General features: G+C 37.3%; 1 protein-coding gene across 1 annotated transcript in view; it reads left to right on the top strand.

Moving 5' to 3' along the window:
• MACC1 (MET transcriptional regulator MACC1) overlaps positions 1-18,814 on the top strand; it is a 288,870-nt gene that overhangs the window by 60,757 nt on the left and 209,299 nt on the right. Inside the window, 1 exon segment of the mRNA XM_082398712.1 lies at positions 5,468-5,768. The gene's annotated coding sequence lies outside the window, so the exon portion shown is untranslated.

Below are 18,814 nucleotides of genomic sequence, written 5' to 3' on the forward strand. Positions count from 1 at the left end.
AATAAATAAACAAAAGAAGAAAGCAAGCAAGAAAGAGGAAATACAATAAAGAAAATACATTCAAAATCGTACGATGCTATACATAATTAGAAGTTTCAGAACGAATTTTCATACTGTGCTACTGTAAATTATATTTTCTGTAATTTTTTAATGTCCAAGGAATATTTTAAGGCACTATAAAGGAAAAGGAGAATAATAAAAAGTATGTCTCTGAAGGCTTTTCTAATTAAAATAGATTTTTTTTCTTTTTATATGTACATACTTCTTCCCCCCTCTTCTGTATGAAGTTTCCTTCATCTGCTGCTGTATAATTTAGTGAGTTCCAAAGTTCTAAAGAGGTGGGGTTAACCCAAAGACATTCTTCAAAATAACATAATTGTTGAAAGTTGGTTTCTTGCATGCTTATTTACTAGTCCACAATACAAAATAAAAAGTGACTACGTATACACTACAATATTTCATTATTTCACTAAATGTTATGGAAATTTGTGGCTTTTGCATGCATATTTTACCTTTTGTTTTTATGTATATCTAGGCTTATGTAGGCCAGAAAGCTTTAAATCTAATAGCTTTGCAATTCTGAATAATAGTGTCAGTTTATACATGAGGGAGTGCAGAAAGAGAGAGTAGTACTGGATAATAATTAGTAAGGGCAAAGGAGAAAATTCCAGAGTAAGCACTGCTGTTGTAGTAGTGAGTACAACATGAATGGCTTCTTCTGTAAGATACTAGTCCAGGAGTTGAAGCTGTGGCTTCTAATCTTCGCCCATTACTTCCTAAGAGACTTTTGACCTGTCATTCAGCCTCCCTGGGCTTCAGTTTTTTCACCTGTAAAACGAGGGGCTTGAACTGGGTAATCTTGAAATTCCTCTTAGGCTTAAGTGTCTATGAATGTATAATGAGTAGGATATTTTGTGGGTTTTGTATATTTATTTTGCTATGAGGGAAAAGAATGTGAACTAAGACTAATAGTTTGAGGCAAAGGCCTTAGACCAAGCAACCTCTACTACAGAGGTTCTTCAACTTTAGCAGCAGCAGAATCATCTAGAGGGCTTGTTGGAACACAGACTTCTGGGCTCCACCCCAGAATTCTGATTCAGCAGGTCTGGGGGTGGTGCCTGAGAATTTGCATTTCTGATAAGTTCTCAGGTAATAGAGATGCTGCTGGTCCAGGGACTATACTTTGAGAACCACAGCATTAATTTCCTTCATCTCTATAAGAATAAAGGAATCTTTGCTAAACCAGAAAACCTTACTTCTAGGTAACAAATTTTTACGTCATTCCATCAAAAAAATAGTTTTTAAATTGTAAAACAAAAAAACCCCTGCAAATCAGATTATATAATGGCTCCATTTATATATATAAAGTGAACTTTTTCATAATGACTTCCTAAAAGCTTGAAAAAATAATTTTTATTATAAAACTAATTAAAATAATTATCTCTACATCTCGTTTAAAATGTAAACACATTTGAATAAAAATAGGTTAATAACTTGAGACATTTAATGTGTGTTAAGAAGATTTTGCAAAATATATGCACTGTTTCTATAAAATATTTTTGGAGAAAGCCTTGTTTTTACTGGCCCATCACTTGTTAAATGTCTTGTTGAATTAATTTTTCCCCATTGGAAACAAAAAATGTTTCTAATGTGGTCAGTACAGCTATCTCTATGCCTCACCTTCTTTGTAGAATTACAGACTGATCACAGGCACTTGTTAATAAGGTAGACAGATGTTCTCTTTCCAATGAGGAATTCCACATTTAAAGGGATGTCGACTCTGACAGGGGTGATGAGGTGAGCAACCTCACTTTGACATTAATGTATCATATCTCATCCTCTGCCCAAATTTTAATTGTTCTTCTTTGGGTGACTAGGAGGATCTATGACTTACTTTTTCCTTCTTAGATACATTTGAGACTCTCCTTTTGGGCTTGGAAGCAGATTTTAAATGTTCCTAATATATAAGTTGACACTTAAACCCTTGGAATGTGCTGAGACATTTAACGTATTTATATAAATATGATTAGTAGTTGAAAATCAAACTTAGCCATGATGATATTACCCATTTTACTGAAACTGGTTCTGCCAAAGTCAGTCATTTAAGCAGAATTTGGGGTTGACAAGTTTGGTATAATGTTGACCTTACACTTATTATGTTAAATGGCATAATAGAATTATCTGCCACACTCTTTCTTAGTATAGTAGAAAAATCCATTATAAGAGGAAAATATACTCTTTTACTCCAGAAAATATGTACTCAGCGCTCACTCAGTCCCCTTACATCATGGTGGAAAACAAGGAAAGTGTGGAGGAGAGATAGGAAAAAGTTTGATTGTGGTCTAATGAAAGGAACAATGGAAACTTTCTCTCTTTTTGCTGGTCTTTTTAAAAATGGAAAATATCTTTCATTGATTCTCCTTATCTGATTAATAATAAGATACAAATTAACTGTTGCTTGGCTTCCTCCAGGATGGATTTAATGCTACTAAAGACTGTTCCTTAAAACTATTAAGAAACTTCAGCAAGAGCAAACACAGCAGCCCTGTGTTAAGATTGTCATTTAGCAGTCTTTCGGGAGCTAGTGTCAGAAAACCTATTTCAAACTGGCTTAAGCACAAAGAATTTATTGTCTCTCACGACTGAAAACTACAGTGGTAGTTTCAGGCATTCCAGGATTCAGGGCTTGAAGGGTGTGATCAAGTTGCTCATTTGTTTTTCACTCTTCTCTGACTTTGATTATGTTAGTTTAATCCTTGGGCTCCACAAAGCAGCCCAGCAGCTCTGGGCTCTCCCTGGGGCAAGATGGCTGCAGCAGCTCCCACCTCATATTTCTCCATGTTCCAGTTTCAGGCTGCGGTGGCTTTGTAATGTGTCGACTTGGCTAAACTAAACTATGTTTCCCAGAATTCTCTTCACTGAATATTTCTGGGTAGGGTTAGCTGCAAGAGAAATCCGTGGAAGAGTTGGAAGGTCACTGTGGAGCAATAGCCACTGTGACTCTTGGAAGGTGGATGTAGTTAGGCTCACTTGCAGCTTCTGACTCAGCTTGTTGGTGGGCGTCTGCAGCCAGAGCGCCACTTGTCCTGAGGGTTATCCACAGCAGCAGGGTTGCAGGCTTGGAGACAGGGAGGGACCAACAAGGGTGCGAGTAACTGACAAATGCAGATTCCAGTTGTCCCTGCTCTTCCTCAGTCAGGTGTTCATCTTGTCTTTCCCTCATCCTGACCTATGACTTCTGGCTCCACACCAGAGACAGAAGAAAGCGCCAGGCCAAGACTCTGACCAGCTCTCACATATGTGTCAGGTCAAATCACTGCAATAAATCCTTATTGTATATCATTGCTGAGGGTCCTACTTTTCTGAGTAAACTTTGATTGATAGGTAGGGCAATACTGAATATTCCCCTATAACCCCAGAAGAAGAGTGCCTCTGATTAGACCAGTTCAGGTTTTGTGCTTCTCCCTCAGCCAGTCACTAAGGGCTGTAACCAGCAATCCTTTGACTGGTCAGACCTGGGTCACAAGCTCCTTCCTTGACAACCTCCCCCCTCCTTCAAACCACTGGGTTTGGGAATCACTGGTCACCAGGTAAAATTGAGATCTGTTCCTGGAATTGGGAGGAGGCTGGTGCTGGGGACGTCAACAGCAATTTTCCATTAAAAATGTGATGTGAGATAACCTCAGAACTATTTTTCCTGTACCAGGAAAACTTTTTCCCTCAAGTGTAATTCAAGAATCTAGTCATCTGAGTCCTTCTCACGAGACTGGGCAGTGGGCCTGCTTCTATAAACTTCTGCACTAAATCAAACGCTAAGTAAGTGAAACCTCACCGGCAATCTACCCTTTACATACCAATTTATAAATTGCTGATGACATGACAGAGCCATCTAAAACCCCATCAAGACTGTGAGTTCACCTGACCCAGGAGGTCCAGTGGTAGATCTCCTATTACTCCTAATTGTTCAGTCTCAGGCAGGACCTGTAACCTAGTCAGTGCACCCCAACTGCTGCCAGAAAGAAGCTGACTGGGAGAGAGGGATAGAGGAGGAGTTCCCAGAGTGCCTGATTGAGAAAATTGTAAAGATTGAGTGGCAAGTATCACCCGTCCGTGAAAAACATCACGGCACAATCCTTTGAACATTCTCTGAATGAAATTATGAAAGGAAGTCCAAGGTCAGGGGTATTTCTATCTTTCTCAGCCATCTGACTTTTCATTGGAGACCTTTATCTCCACTTTTGAATCAGTAATAACCTCTAAGTGCTGCCCAAGGGGAAAGTAGAACAGCAAAGTAAATTAGATGATTCTAAGACATCAGTGAAAAATAGGACAAAATGATACAAAAGGGATACCCTGACAAAGGTGGTGTATTTATTTGCTTGTTCTATATACAGAACAACTTTATTAAGATAAAGCTCATATTATACAATTCATCCTGTCCATTTTTAAGAACCTATAAACATTTTCTTTCTTAATACATAGTTCCTGTATAATATGTGTTTAATATGTGTTCAGTTATACTTATGATTTACTCTGAGTGGAGAAATGCTCTTCAGGAAAGACTATCACACTGTTGTTTTTCGGGTGGAGTGGAATGCTGTGGGTTGTGGTGAAGTAAAAGATGATTGATCAAGGTTATCCGTGAGAAGATGAGACAGCGCTTGATGTTACATTCCTAAAGCTATTTTCAAGAGGTTTCACTGATAGGTTGGAAGAAAAACATCCATACTCTTAGAGAACCTTTCTATTTATTTCCTTTTGGATTGCTGAGAAGTTTACTGTGTGCCTAGGGATAACAGTCCAAGTTCTGATGTGAGAGCTGCAAACCCATGCAAGTAATTAATCCATACGCCCGGGGTTCTTGCCTTGAGCAAGGTTCTAAATCTGTATTTAATGAGCGCTCATTTTGACCACTTAGTATTTCTGTGTTTATCCACCAGAAAATTTTATTAGTTTGCTAGTGCCGCCATAACAAAGTACCATAGAATGGGTGGCTTAAACAACAAAAATTTATTTTCTCCCAGTTCTGGAGGCTAGAAGTCCAAGATCAAAGCTTTGGCAGGGTTGGTTTCTTCTGAGGGCCATGAGGGAAGGATCTGTTCTAGGCCTGTCTCCTGGCTTGTAGATGGTTATCTTCTCTGTGTCTTTACGTGGTTTTATCTCGGTACCTGTGTCTATGTCCTAATCTCTTCTCATATTGGATTAAGGCTTACCCTAGTGACTTCATTTTAACTTAATAACCTTTTGAAAGACCCTATCACCAAATCCAATCACATTCTTAAGCACTGGGGGTTAGGAGTTCAACATATGAATTTTGGGGGACACAATCCAGCCATAAATCCATAACAGAAATGATATGGTCAAATTTTTTTTAATTTAGTGAAATCAACTACTTTGTTTGAATGCATTTTAAACAATCCCACAATGAGCCTTTTAAAAATTTTTCTTCCTTGCTTCTCTTTCACAGGCAAATCATAGACGCCTGAGAAATGATGGATGTTCCAGAGCCACAGAATGAATAGAATTGTATTGAGATGGCAAACCTAGACAGCTGGAACCTTTTCACTACATTGTCCTTTTACTTCAGGCAAGACATATCATCAAATTCTGCTTATTAGAACTAATGAAAAATATTGGTGTAGATAAACATACTCATAGATGATTTCCCTTGGGTTTTCTTTGTTGTTATTATAGGATCTGAGTGCTTCAGATAAAGAATGCTCTTTCTGCAGGTGGGCAACGTGAAGACAAAGAACAGAGTGTTGTGGGTAAGGATTATGACATGTATCTGGACCCTTTTTTTGTGAACACTGAGATGCCTAGGAAGGCAAATGTCTTTTATTGAGCAAACTAAAATAATGGAAGGCTTAGACCACCCAGAAAACACGAGGAGCAAATCTGGGAAATCTGTCTTGAAGAGTGTGGTGGGGAGGAAAGAGAAGTTATCCTGAGGGGGTCAAGTACATCATCCTGAAGAGAGATCTGAGAGAAGCAGCAGAAAAATCTCCAACTGGGAACTGCATTTGAGAGAGAAGGCTAAGAAGTCTTCCCCAGCTGTCATTTTTTACAGTCCTTTCAGGGCAGTTAGGGTAAATAAGCTTGGAACTGAGGGGTTTCCTGAGACTTGGAATTTCCATTGCTGAAACCAGGAAAGTCCCAGGCAAACTGAAACAGTTGGTCACCCCAGGTATAAAACACTGAAAGACAGTGCTAAAAATAAAAGCGGCAACTGGGAAGGATAACGCTTTCAGTCATTATCAGGCATTTTGCACCATAGCTCAAATAATCACAATAGTTAAACCTTTGTTAGCGAAGGACATGGGATATTTTTATAGGTGAAGGGAGACATGGAGAGTACCAAAAATGTGTCACTGACTTGGGGACAGACTGTCTTGAGAAAAGGGCAAAACTTAAAGTAAGTACAAGTGCAGAAGCTGATAGGGAGAGATAATGAATGCAAACCTTGCTAATTACAGTTTTGGCTGAGGACCAGACCTGATAAAACTCATGCCACTTTGATGTGGGTAATCTTTGAAATGATTATCTATAAGTGTGTTACTTAATTATCAGTTTCTCTGACTACAAAGCACACCAATTATTAACTCAGTTCAGTCAAAAAGATACAATGGTCAAAAAAATGTGCGACTTTACTGAGCAGTTTATGGGAAGGGTATTTGTCAAAGTGGTTATTTTAGTTTATAAAGACCAGTATTAGGCATAATCATTTGCACATTTAATTAATTAATTGAACTATAGTTGAGTTACAATATTATATTAGTTTCAGGTGTACAGCATAGTGATTCTGTATTTCTATAGATTATAATCCATTTAAAATTATTACAAAATAATGGCTATAATTCCCTGTGCTATACGATATATCCTTGTTGCTTACCTATTTCCTACATAGTAGTTTGTATCTCTTAATCCCATACCCCTATCTTGCCCATCCCACCTTCCTTCTCCCCACCAGCATCCACTAGTTTGTTTTATATATCTGTGAGTCTGTTTCTGTTTTGCTATATGCATTCATTTGTTTTATTTCTTAGATTCCACGTTAAGTGATAACATACAGTATTTGTCTTTCTCTGTCTGACATATTTCACCAAGAATAATACTCTATAAGTCCATCCACATTGTTGCAAATGGCAGAATTTCATTCTTTTTATGGCTGAGTAATATTCCATTGCATACATATGCCACATCTTCTTTATCCATTTGTCTGTTGATAGACACTTGGATTGCTTCCATATCTTGGCCATTGTAAGTAGTGCTGCTATGAACATTGGAGTGCACGTTCCTTTTTGAATTAGTGTTTTCATTTTTTTTCTTTCAGATGTATACACAGGAGTGGGATTGCTGGATCCTATGATAGTTCTATTTTTAGTTTCTTGAGGAACCCCCATACTGTTCTCCATAGTGGCTGTATCAATTTACATTCCTACCAACAGTGTACAAGTGTTCCCTTTTCTCCACGCCCTCTCCAGCATTTGATATTTGTAGACATTTTGATGATAGTCATCCTGAAAGGTGTGAGTTGATATTGTTGTTTTGGTTTGCATTTCTCTAATAATTAGTGATGTTGAGCATCTTTTCATGGATGTTGAATTTTGTCAAATGCTTTTTCTGTGACTAAAGAGATGATCGTGTGATTTTTATCCTTCCTTTTGTTAATGTGTTTTATCACATTGATTATTTGTGAATATTGAACCATCCTTGCAACCCTGGAATAAATCCCACTTAATCATGATATATGATCCTTTTTATATATTATTAGATACAGTTTACTAGTATTTTGTTAAGGATTTTTGCATCTATATTCATCACAGATATTGGCCTGTAATTTTCTTTTTTGTGTGTGTGATCTTTGTCTGGGTTTGGTATCAGGGTAATGGTGGCCTTGGAGAATGAATTTGGGAGTGTTCTGTCCTCTTCAATTTTTTGCAGTAGTTTAACAAGGATTGGTATTAGCTATTCTTTATATGTTTGGTAGAATTCATTCCTGTGAAGCCATTCGGTCCTGGACTTCTGTTTGCTGGGAGTTTTTTAATTACAAATTTAATTTCACTACTAGTGATCTGTCTGTTCGAATTTTCTATTTCTTCTTGATTCAGTCTTGGCAGGTTGTATGTTTCTAGAAATCTGTCCTTTTCTTCGAGGTTGTCCAATTTGTTCGCATGTAACTGTTTGTAATAGTCTCTTATGATCTCTTGTATCTCTGTGATATTGGTTGTAACTTCTCCTTTTTTGTTTCTAATTTTGTTTATTTGGGTCTTCTCACTTTTCTTCTTGATGAGCCTGGCTAAAGATGTATCAATTTTGTTTTTCTTGTAAAAAACCAGCTCTTGGTTTCATTGATATTTTCCATTGTTTTTTGGTCTCTATTTTATTTATTTCCACTCTGATCTTTATCATTTCCTTCCTTCTGCTGACTTTGGGCTTTGTTAGTTCTTCTTTTTGTAATTCCTTTAGGTGGTAGGTTAGATTGTTTATGTGAGATTTTTCTTCTTTCTTGAGGAAGGTCTGTATTGCTATAAACTTCCCTCTTAGATATGCTTTTACTGAATCCCATAGATTTTGGAAAGTTGTTTTCATTTTCATTTTTCTTAAGGTATTTTCTGATTTTTCTTTGATTTCTTCACTGACCCATTGGTTTTTTTAGTAGCATGTTGTTTAGCCTTCATGATTTTTAGTTTCATACTGTTGTGATTGGGGAAAAAATGCTTGATATAATTTCTATTTTCTTAAATTTTTCAAGACTTGTTTTGTGTTCTAGCATGTGATCTATCCTGGAGCACTTTCCATGTGCATTTGAAAAGAATGTGTATTCTGCTGATTTTGGATGGAATGTCCTATAGATATCCATTAAGTCCAACTGGTCTATTGTGGCATTTGAGACCACTGTTGCCTTTTTGATTTTCTCTCTGAATGATCTGTCCATTGATGTAAGTGGGGTGTTAAAATTCTTTACTATTATTATATTATTGTCAATTTCTCCCTTTATTTCTGTTAATATTTGCTTTATATATTTAGGTGCTCCTGTATTAGGTGCATACATGTTAATGAGTGTAATATTCCCTTCTTTTTTTTTTTTTTTTTTATTCCCTTCTTGTATTGGTCCCTTAACCATTATATAATGCCCTTCTTTGTCTTTTGTTATAGCCTTTATTTTAATATCCATTTTGTCTATATGAATATTTCCACTCCTGTTTTCTTGTTGTTTCCGTTTGAATAAAATATCTTTTTCCATCATCTCACTTTCAGTCTATGTGTGTCTTTAGCTCTGGAGTGAGTCTCTTGTAGGCAGTATATAGATGGGTCTTGTCATGTTTTTTTATCCAATCAGCCACCCTATGTCTTCTGATTGGACCATTTATTTCATTGACATCTAAATTAACTATTGATAGGTATGTACTTACACCATTTTACTGCATGTTTTCCAGCTGTTTTCGTAGTTCTTCTCTGTTATTTTTTTTGTTTGTTTCTTCCCTTGTGGTTTGATGATTTTCTTTAGTAGTATGCTTGTGTTCATTTCTTTTTGGTTTTTGTGTATCTGTTGTAGGTTTTTGATTACTGGTTACCATGAGATTCATATGTGTTGACCTATAACTATATCTACTTGTTTTATACTGGTAGTCATTTAAGTTCAAACATATGCTAAAAGAGCTACATTGTTTACTCTGCTTTCCCATGTTTTGTGTTTTTGATGTCATATTGTACATCTTCATGCTTATCCCTTAACTGTTTATTATAATTATAGTTACTTTTACAATTTTTTGTTTTTTAATCTTCGTACTAGCTTATTTAAATGGTTGATCCTCAGCCCTTCCTCTATACTTGCCTTTCCTAGTGGGATTTTCCCTTTCTTATAGATTCTTACTTCTTTTCCACTTAGAGAAGATCTTTTAACATTTCTTTTAGGGTAGGTTTAGTATTGATGAACTGTTTTAGTTTTTGCTTGTCTGAGAAATTCTTTCTCTCTCCTTCTATTCTAAATGATAGTCTTGCTGTGTAGATTATCCTAGGTAGTAGGTTTTTTCCCTTTCAGTACTTTGAATATATCATGACATTCCCTTCTGGCCTGCAAATATTCTGCAGAAAAATCAGCTGATATCCTTATGGGGGGTTCCCTTTTATATGACTCTGTGTTTTTCTCTTGATACCTTTAGAATTCTCCCTTTATCTTTAACTTTTGCCATGTTAATTATGATTTGTCTTGGCATGGGTCTGTTTAGGTTCATCTTATTTAGGACCCTCTGTGCTTCCTGTACCTGGATATCTGTTTCCTTCTTCAAGTTTGAGAAGTTTTCAGCCATAATTTCATCAAATACATTTTCAATCACCAATTTTGTCTCTTCTTCTGGGACCCCTATAATGCAAATATTGCTTTGCTTGATGTTATCCCCAAAATCTCTTAAACTGTTTTCATGTAAATTTTTTTCTTTTTGCTCTTCTGATTGGTGATTTGCATTATTCCAGATCACTTATGCATTCTTCTGTATCACTTAGTCTGCTATTCATTCCTGCTAGTATGTTTTTTATTTTAGTTACTGAATTCTTCATTTCTGATTGGGTCTTTTTTATATTTTCTAGTTCCTTATTAAATTCTCACTTTGTTCATCTATTCTTTTCCCTAATTCAGTTAGCATTCTTATTATTAGTGTTTTGAATTAGTTATCTGTTAAATTGTTTATTTCTGTTTTATTATTTCTTTTTTCAAGAGTTTTCTCTTTCTCTTTCAATTGAGACCAGTCCTTCTGCCTTCTCATTTTGCTTAACTTTCTCTGTCTCTATGAATTTAGGTTAAACGGTTACCCATTGCAGACTTGAAAGGGTGTTCTTATGTAGGAGTGTCCCTATAGAGACTGCTTGTGCCCAGTCTCTTTGGTTGGAAAGCTAGATTTGATGTGGATGCAAGTCATGTCTTTCCTCAGATTATGCCTGCACCCATCACCTTGGTAGGCGGTGGGGCTGGAGATAGAGTGGCTAGAGTTGGAACTGATTTTGAGGCAGGGCTTCCCCTCTGCTCAGTGGCTGTAACCATCCTATTGGGGGCAGGGCAGATCCCAAGTTGCTGGAGCAGAAGCCCTGAGGGTCGGGTCTGTTCCCTTTAAGTATGTGCTATCTCCTCTCTAAGCACTGGGACTCTTAGCTCAGAGGGGAGAAGTGCTGAAGCAAGAGGGGCCCGTGCAAGTGTTCTCATGATAGGGCATGGGCTATGGTGTGTCAGCTGCAGTGGTCCAAGCTGCCTGCAATGTGCCACCTGTGTAGGCATGAGCAATTGTTGCCCTCATCTGGTTTAGACTCAGCCTCACATCTGAGTCCCCTTTATTCCACACAGCTGATCAATCCCTCCAATCTCCACCATCCCTACCCTGTTGTGAAGTCTCACCACAGTGCAGGTGGGGCCCACATGGTCTCAGTATTTATCAGGGTGCAGGTTATGGTGGACCAGCCACCATCAGAATTCCAGGCTGCTTCTGATGCACTGCCTAAGTATGTGCCAGCAGTTGCCACCCCCACCCCACCCAGACACTGTTCTGGGTCCAAGTCGCCTCTGCATCCCACAGCCGAGCTCTCTCTCTGGTGTTGGCAGCCTAGGTACAGTGCAGGGCTGGGACATGGAGTGATGGGGCTTGACCGTTCATTCTGCTCAGGCTCGGGCATGTGCCAGGGCAGTCACTGGAAACCAAGCAGCCACTGGAGCTGCCTTCAATCTGCCCTCTCCATCCTGCCTCAGGAGCAAGACAGCACGCACATGCTCCTCACAAGCAAAGCCCAGCCTTCTGATAGCCCTCCTGTTAGTTCCAGCCAACCAGCATAGGGGGCTCATCTTCCCTGTGTAGGACCCCAGGGCTGGGGCACCCAATAAGTGGCTCAACCTGCTCACTGCCCAGGGAGGATCTCTGCCCACGTAACCTCCCTTTTCCTCTGAGCCCCCTCCCAGGGGCACAGGTCCTAACCTGATCACTTCTCTTCCCTTCCTACCTGATTCTGTGTGTATCTTTCTTACAGTCTTGGTTGTGCAGAAGTCTTTCTGCATTCTTCAGTTAGTTTTCAGTGAGCATTGTTCCACATGTAGATGCTTTTTTGATGTGTTCATGGGGAGAGGTGAGTTCCATGTCCTCCTGCTCTGCCATCTTGATTGATTTCTTCTGCACATGAAGTTTAAAACATGAAGAAGGTTTGAAAAGCTTTTGCGTCTAACTTTGTGATCTTTGCAAACGGTTTTTGGAAATCCTTCTAAGATTACCTAGAACATGACCATGACTTCATATGGTTACAGTTATCAACCACACTATTAATTAACATTCAAGAAACACTAATTTGTGCTAAGTCAAGCACCATATGAGTGAGAAATGATCCAAATAAATTTAAATGGGAATTTATTGTTTTATTATGACTGTCTTGTCAGGATCAGTCTCCTCTGCTTATTTTTCATTCTCTTCCTCCTCCTTCTCCTCCTTATCCTCTTATTCTTTTTTTCTCATTGTCAAAAAGAAGTAGACCTATTATTCTTAGAACAATATATGAAGTATCTACTTCTGAGGAAACAATGTTCATTGCTTGTCTATCATGTCTAAAGTACTATGCAGGGCATGGAACACAAACAGAGAAAATCTTTGTATTCTGACATCATTTTCTGTCTAGTGGAGGACTAGACATGCAAGCAAATAATTATAGACATAGCAGAAAAAAACAATTGGTCAACACTTCAATTGACATGTAGAAAGGCCTTGAATGAATGTTTACTATCTTAAAGTATTTACACAAAATACTAACATGAAAAGTAGTGAGACCACTTGCCATCATTACTGCAGTTCATTCCTGTTGCTCCTCCTGTGGTTTGTGGCATAATAACAGATATGCTTGTGTTAACCATAAGTTGTTCTTTTTTATATTTATACTTAGCTAGATTCAAAGCTCATTTGACAGTTAATTTCAACTGTTGCACATAGTAAAAACAGCAGACTTGGAAGACTTTTCTTTTCTCTGGACTACCTACTTCTTAAATTCCATTTTTCTATGTGCTGAGAATGCAGAATAAGTACAATCGACCAGCTTTCCTGCCTTCTCAGCCCCACTGTATATTGATAGTGTCTGTATTATTTAGAAGCAAAAAACACCTTCAAATGGAAAGTTTCTAAAATCTTACACAAGGTTCCTTATTAAATATTACAGTGACAACTACATTAATGCACTCCTTGATTCCTTGGGAGCAAAGGGCACTTGGAACACAACATTTAAAGCTCTGGGTAAATTCAGGAATCTATCAGTAAGTCCTGACTCAACAGAATTAACTCAAGTTTACGGGCAGGGCTCTTACATTAATAAGGGAGATTGTATTTCCAAAATATTCCAGTGTTTAAAAATGTCTTAGAAAAACTGTAACCCTGCCTAAACAGTGCTCAAGTAGAAATAATTCTGTAACTAAGTACTTCGTACAGGAAAAGACCTTGAGAAAGGCCCAGTTATAATTAACTGTGAAGGTGTGACTTTGACAATTTTTCCTCTCTTTAGAAGAAAAATAAACATTTTAAAGATTGGGATATAAAAAATACTTTCTGGGACATTGGATAAGGTATTTGGAAAGAACCTCTGGAGCAAGAAGGGTCAATGTAATACGTCTCCCTAAAGCACTCTAACAAATAAAATTGTAGACTATGAAAGCATATCTATGAATTGATTATCTAAAATTATACATTATATCAGATTATACTATAGGACAGCCCATTCCAATCTGTCTACATACTATAGCAAGTTTTAAATGGAAATCTGTAGTACAATAGATTTTTGATGTTTTAATAGGCTATTTATATAAACAATTTTATTTTCCATACAAAAACATACTTTTTATTGTTTATAGCACTTTATGAAAAAAATCTAATAGAATACCTACTTTGAAGTCTTGTTATTGTCATTATGTCTTCCTTTTTGTAGTAATGATAGATTGAAATTTCTCTCTTTATGCTTCTTGTCTGGTGCTGGATCAATGCCATGATTTCCAGGAGGGTTGGATAAATTCACTGGTAGAGCAATTTGTGTGAATATCAGTCACATTCATATTGGGCATAATTATTAGAACCACTTGACCCAGAAAATATATCATAACTCATTGGAAGCATGGATCAGAAAACTTACAATTGAAAGAAGCCCGCTATTTGATCATCAGATTTTATTTCAACAGTGTAAGTATTGAAAAGCTTATCACCCAGCAAGGCAGGTCATTCCTAAAGAATAAAGTGTTTTGAGGAGTTTTGTCAGACCAAAAACATGAATAAGGCAACAAGTAAGAAGTGTAAAATAATTTGTCATTAAAGGGAGGATGTTTGCAGGAGAGCTCTTGGGGCAGGTGGGGGACTTGTTAGGAGGTTTCGTTGGGTGGCAAGGTTTCAAGGGAAAGGAAGAGAAGGAGTTTCCACTGGCATCTCCTGCCAGGGCTAAAACTCAGAACTGTGCCAAGGGAAGATAAAGAGGCTTTGTAAGCACAGAAGATGAAGGCAGGTGGGAACAGGAGTAATGGAGAGGCACAGGCAGTGAATGGGTGATAAGCCTAAGGGCTGAGCAGGACTGGAATCTGAGAGCACTTGGAATTTTCTACACTTCTTGGTGGTTCCCCTTTATCCTAGATTCTCTAATGATGTTTTACAGCTTGATTCTCTGCATAATGCTACTGTTACATCTCCACTCCAATTTTATTATGTTAATTTCTCATCTTTTATTTTAGAAGTATACCACCTGCATTAAAGATTACAAAATATATAATTTAAGATATACAATAGACTTTGCCTTATGGGGATCTGCTATCTAAATATTTTTTAAAAAATTTATAGTCATATCTTATGCTCACACTTCTCATATGCCTGAACACCTAAGGATGTAATTTATATACCTAAAGACAATGCTTTCTAACTAAAAGCTAAAACAAAAACATAATGTTGAGAGAGAAAAGAATGTAAGTCAAAAAAGGATTCGTAAAATATGTAGCCCTTCACATACACTAAATATATAAAATTATGATATATTATTTATGATTACGTGTGTACATATGTAGTAAATTAGAGAAAGGAAGAAACAGATGAATAGTGGGGCATTGGCTGTTTCTATTACATTTTAATTTTTTCTAAATGGAGCTTTGAACCATATGTAGCAACATATTAACATGTGTTTAATCTAGTTCTGCATATAGATGATTGCATGAACAATATATTCTGTACTCTGTGTTTGAAATACTTGATAAGTAAAAATAAATTTAAAATTAAAACAAAAACAAAGGAAAGCCTAAACTCCTATTTTTCTGCTAGGAAAAATCCTAGCACAATTCCTCATCAAGCAGAATCTTGCTTAAAATGCTTCACTAAGCAGAATCTCAAATCACTCACCACTCTTGGTTACCCTCTCCACTTGGTAGTTGAAAAATACGCTTTCATTCAATAACATACAGTGATAAGGATGCTACCTTTAAAACAATTGGTTGTCATGTATTACTATTTTATAAAGGATAACTCATAAGCCATGAACTGAATATACCAGGGACTGAGAAACTTCAAGATCACTACAGTTTTCCTCAAAAATATTAAAATTGCATACAAATTACATAGTATATGGATTGCCTCCCATACAGGGAGGTATGTTGTAGTGAAAGAAGTCTGAGCTTAGGACCAGAAAACTAGGTTCTAGCTCAGTTCTACCATTTAATAGTAGTTTGACCATAAGCAAGACAGTTAGTTACCTTCTCTGCATCTTACCTCTTCATCTGTAAATTGAAGACTTGAAATTCTTCCTAGCTCTGGGTCCTCTCAATAGGAGGCAAAGCAGCAGAATGTTTAGGAAGTAGGTTCTGAGGTCAGAGTGGGGCAGACTCTCATTCCCCTCCTTGTGAGGACTGAATAAAATAATACAAGCATAGCCCTTAGAACAGTGCTTTGAAAATGTGAGATGGCTCAACTCTTTTTTTGCTGTGATAAAATGCTCTGATTCAATTTGCCCAGAACCATGGTAGGCTTGTGCAAGCTTATGATACCAAATGCTTTATTTTGGTTTATTGCATATAAAGTACTTTCACACTATTTCATTGCATCCCGGGATAGAAGAGACCTGGGCTCTTGGTCCTGGGCCTTGAGGAGTTAAGAATGCAGTTGAGATATAAAAAACAAAGTACGTAAGATAATTACTAATTCACAAAAAGCTCTGTCAATGAAGAGCTAGGTGGTGAGTTTTATAACTAATCTAGGAGATGGGGGATGAGACACAGCAGCGTTGGAGCTTGAGCTGGAACAAAAATGATCCAATGAACAACATGGGAACTTAGCTAAGTCCCGGTGTCCTTTGTTATCTTAGTCTTTTCCCAGCCATTGTCAGTGCTAGTTAACAGACTGGAATAACAAAGTCCTGAGTGCTTTCATCACCAACATGGAAGGCTCCGGGTTCTGGGAACAATCTGGCTTAATTATTTACAACTTGGGGCATGGATTGATAACTTCTTTCTTAAGCAAGAAGTTTATGTGCCAAAATTTTACATTCCTCCACTTAAAAGTATGAATTCCATTCTGTTCTAAAGCTCAAACACTCTTTCCAAACATGCTATTTACTTTTTAATCCTGTCTGCCAGGAATCTTTCTGCATACTCATTACTGATCTGCTCAGTGAGGCAATGGTCTTATGCTTCTTAGGTTGAACCAGAGGAATCATTCAACCCTCACAAAAGGAGGAAGTAAGCCTGGAGCAGAGGCTTACTGCCTACCATTGTTGTCTAGAATGGTCAATGCCTTCCCCTCTAGAAGGAAGGCAGCATCTATTGGAAGGCTAGCCATTAGGTCCTTGTAGGAATGAGACCCCAGAGGAGTTTATCCAGGGTCTCTCTAGCTGACTATACAATGTGGTAAACTGCAATAAGCAAAGGTTCACAGGCAGGTGGATCTCAGTTGGCCTCTGCCTCCTATAAGCTACTGAGTTTATTTTGGCATGTTACTTAACTTCTCTAAGACTATTTTCTTATTTGTAAAATAGGAAAAAAATAGATCTACCTCAGTGGATTATTGTATGGATTAACAAGATAATTCATGTAAAGTACTTAGCAAAATAATCAAAAAGGGTCATCTATGTGTGTGGCACACGGAATTAAAGATATCCATATTCCCATCACCTTGCCCTTTCCTCTCTTTTGATAAAATAAACAGCAGCATTTCAAAATAGTGATATTTAATATTTTACTATTATTCTCTAGAAAATATAAAGAGGAAATTCAGATCTCAAATAATTGAAATAAAAACCCAAGACTTTAGCTGGCCAAGAGAGAGGACTGCTTTGAGCAGAACAGATTCACACGCAGTTCTTTTATTCAGCCCAGCCAATTTAAAGAGGCATGTACGGTGTTTGTTTCCCCAGCCCATGCCGTTGTCCACATTTATTAACATTTTGTTTGTGTGATGATCACAACTTCCCTTTGCTAACACCTGTGGACATATCCTTCCAACATCTAAGTTTTTGTTTTGTTTTGTTTTATAGTTACTCAAATTTCTCATGTTATTTGGTGTAAAAGGATTTTGAATGAAGAGGGTTTTCACTGAGCTGAGTCAGGTGATCTCAGAAATCTGATTTAGAATCCAAACTGAGTTAGTGTTTCCTTTTTAGTCCCATACCAATCATTTTATTCACTTAGCTGGCTCACTAATCCACAAAACTAATCAAATCTTTGAAAAGCTTCCATCCCCTCTTTTGTGCTGCCTTTTACAAGGAAGAACAAACAAACAGTACTATTTTTGAGTGAAAGGAAACTACACAGAACTGATAACTGACTTCTGTTTTTACATCATGGTTCTGTCTGTATTCGTAGTGTGGCATTGGTCTCAGAAGAGTAATGGCTAGAGAGTGGCCCCAAGCATCTGATAGCCTGCCATCAGTGACAGCATTTCTGGAACTCAAGTATTTTCTTTTGTTGTCCTTGGCCTAAAAAAATAAAAAATATCCAGACCTCTTCCTGAAATGATCCTGATGAAACCATATATGGCTAAGGAGAGTAAGGATATAATTGTATACTCTCTAAGGTTATCATTTAACGGTAATGAAATAGATTTCACAAGGGATTTTCAATTTTACCAATGCCTTCTTTTTTTTACCTTAGTGATTGAAATGTTTCAATAATGAAAGTTTTTCAAGCAGTAACTGTATGCCAGGCATTTCTACTAAATGAAGTGTCTTAATGTGCATAGTGCCTACCAATGAGGTGCAGGTGCTATTATCATATGTGCTTTACCAATGAGGACACTGAAACAGAGAAGTTAAGTAAACAGCTCGTGGTCACACAGCTTGTAAAATTAAAGTGGCAGACCTTGGAATCAAACTTGAGTCTTTGGATTCTCACTCAAGCAGAACCACATTTGGAGAGTGTTCTTATGAAAGGCTGAAATTTGTCCAAGGATGCTCTTGCTCCCAGATGTTGTTTGGATCGTGTGAATAAGATAGTTTTGAAAAAGGGACTCCCCACCCAGATTCAGGCTCCATTTTCGACAGCCTTGCCTCAGCTACAGTTACTTCAGTGTTTCTCATATGCAATGAGGCTCCCAACTCTCTTTCAACATCAGATTGTTGTAGGGATTAGTAGAAAAGACACATGATATTAAGTTATTGATTGAGGACTTATTATAAGAAGATTATTTTCTGACTTATTGTAAATTCTCTAGTCATGTACTAGATATGTTTGCTATGTTAATGCCCAATTAATTTTTTTTAAAGATTCATTATATTAGGAAGAGAAATAGTAAGTTGCTACAAAGAATATGTATTTTCACTCTCTTTCAATGTGTATATTTCATCA

Source organism: Balaenoptera borealis (assembly GCF_965194805.1).
Source record: "Balaenoptera borealis genome assembly, chromosome: 7".
In the NCBI taxonomy this organism is placed as follows: Eukaryota; Metazoa; Chordata; class Mammalia; order Artiodactyla; family Balaenopteridae; genus Balaenoptera; species Balaenoptera borealis.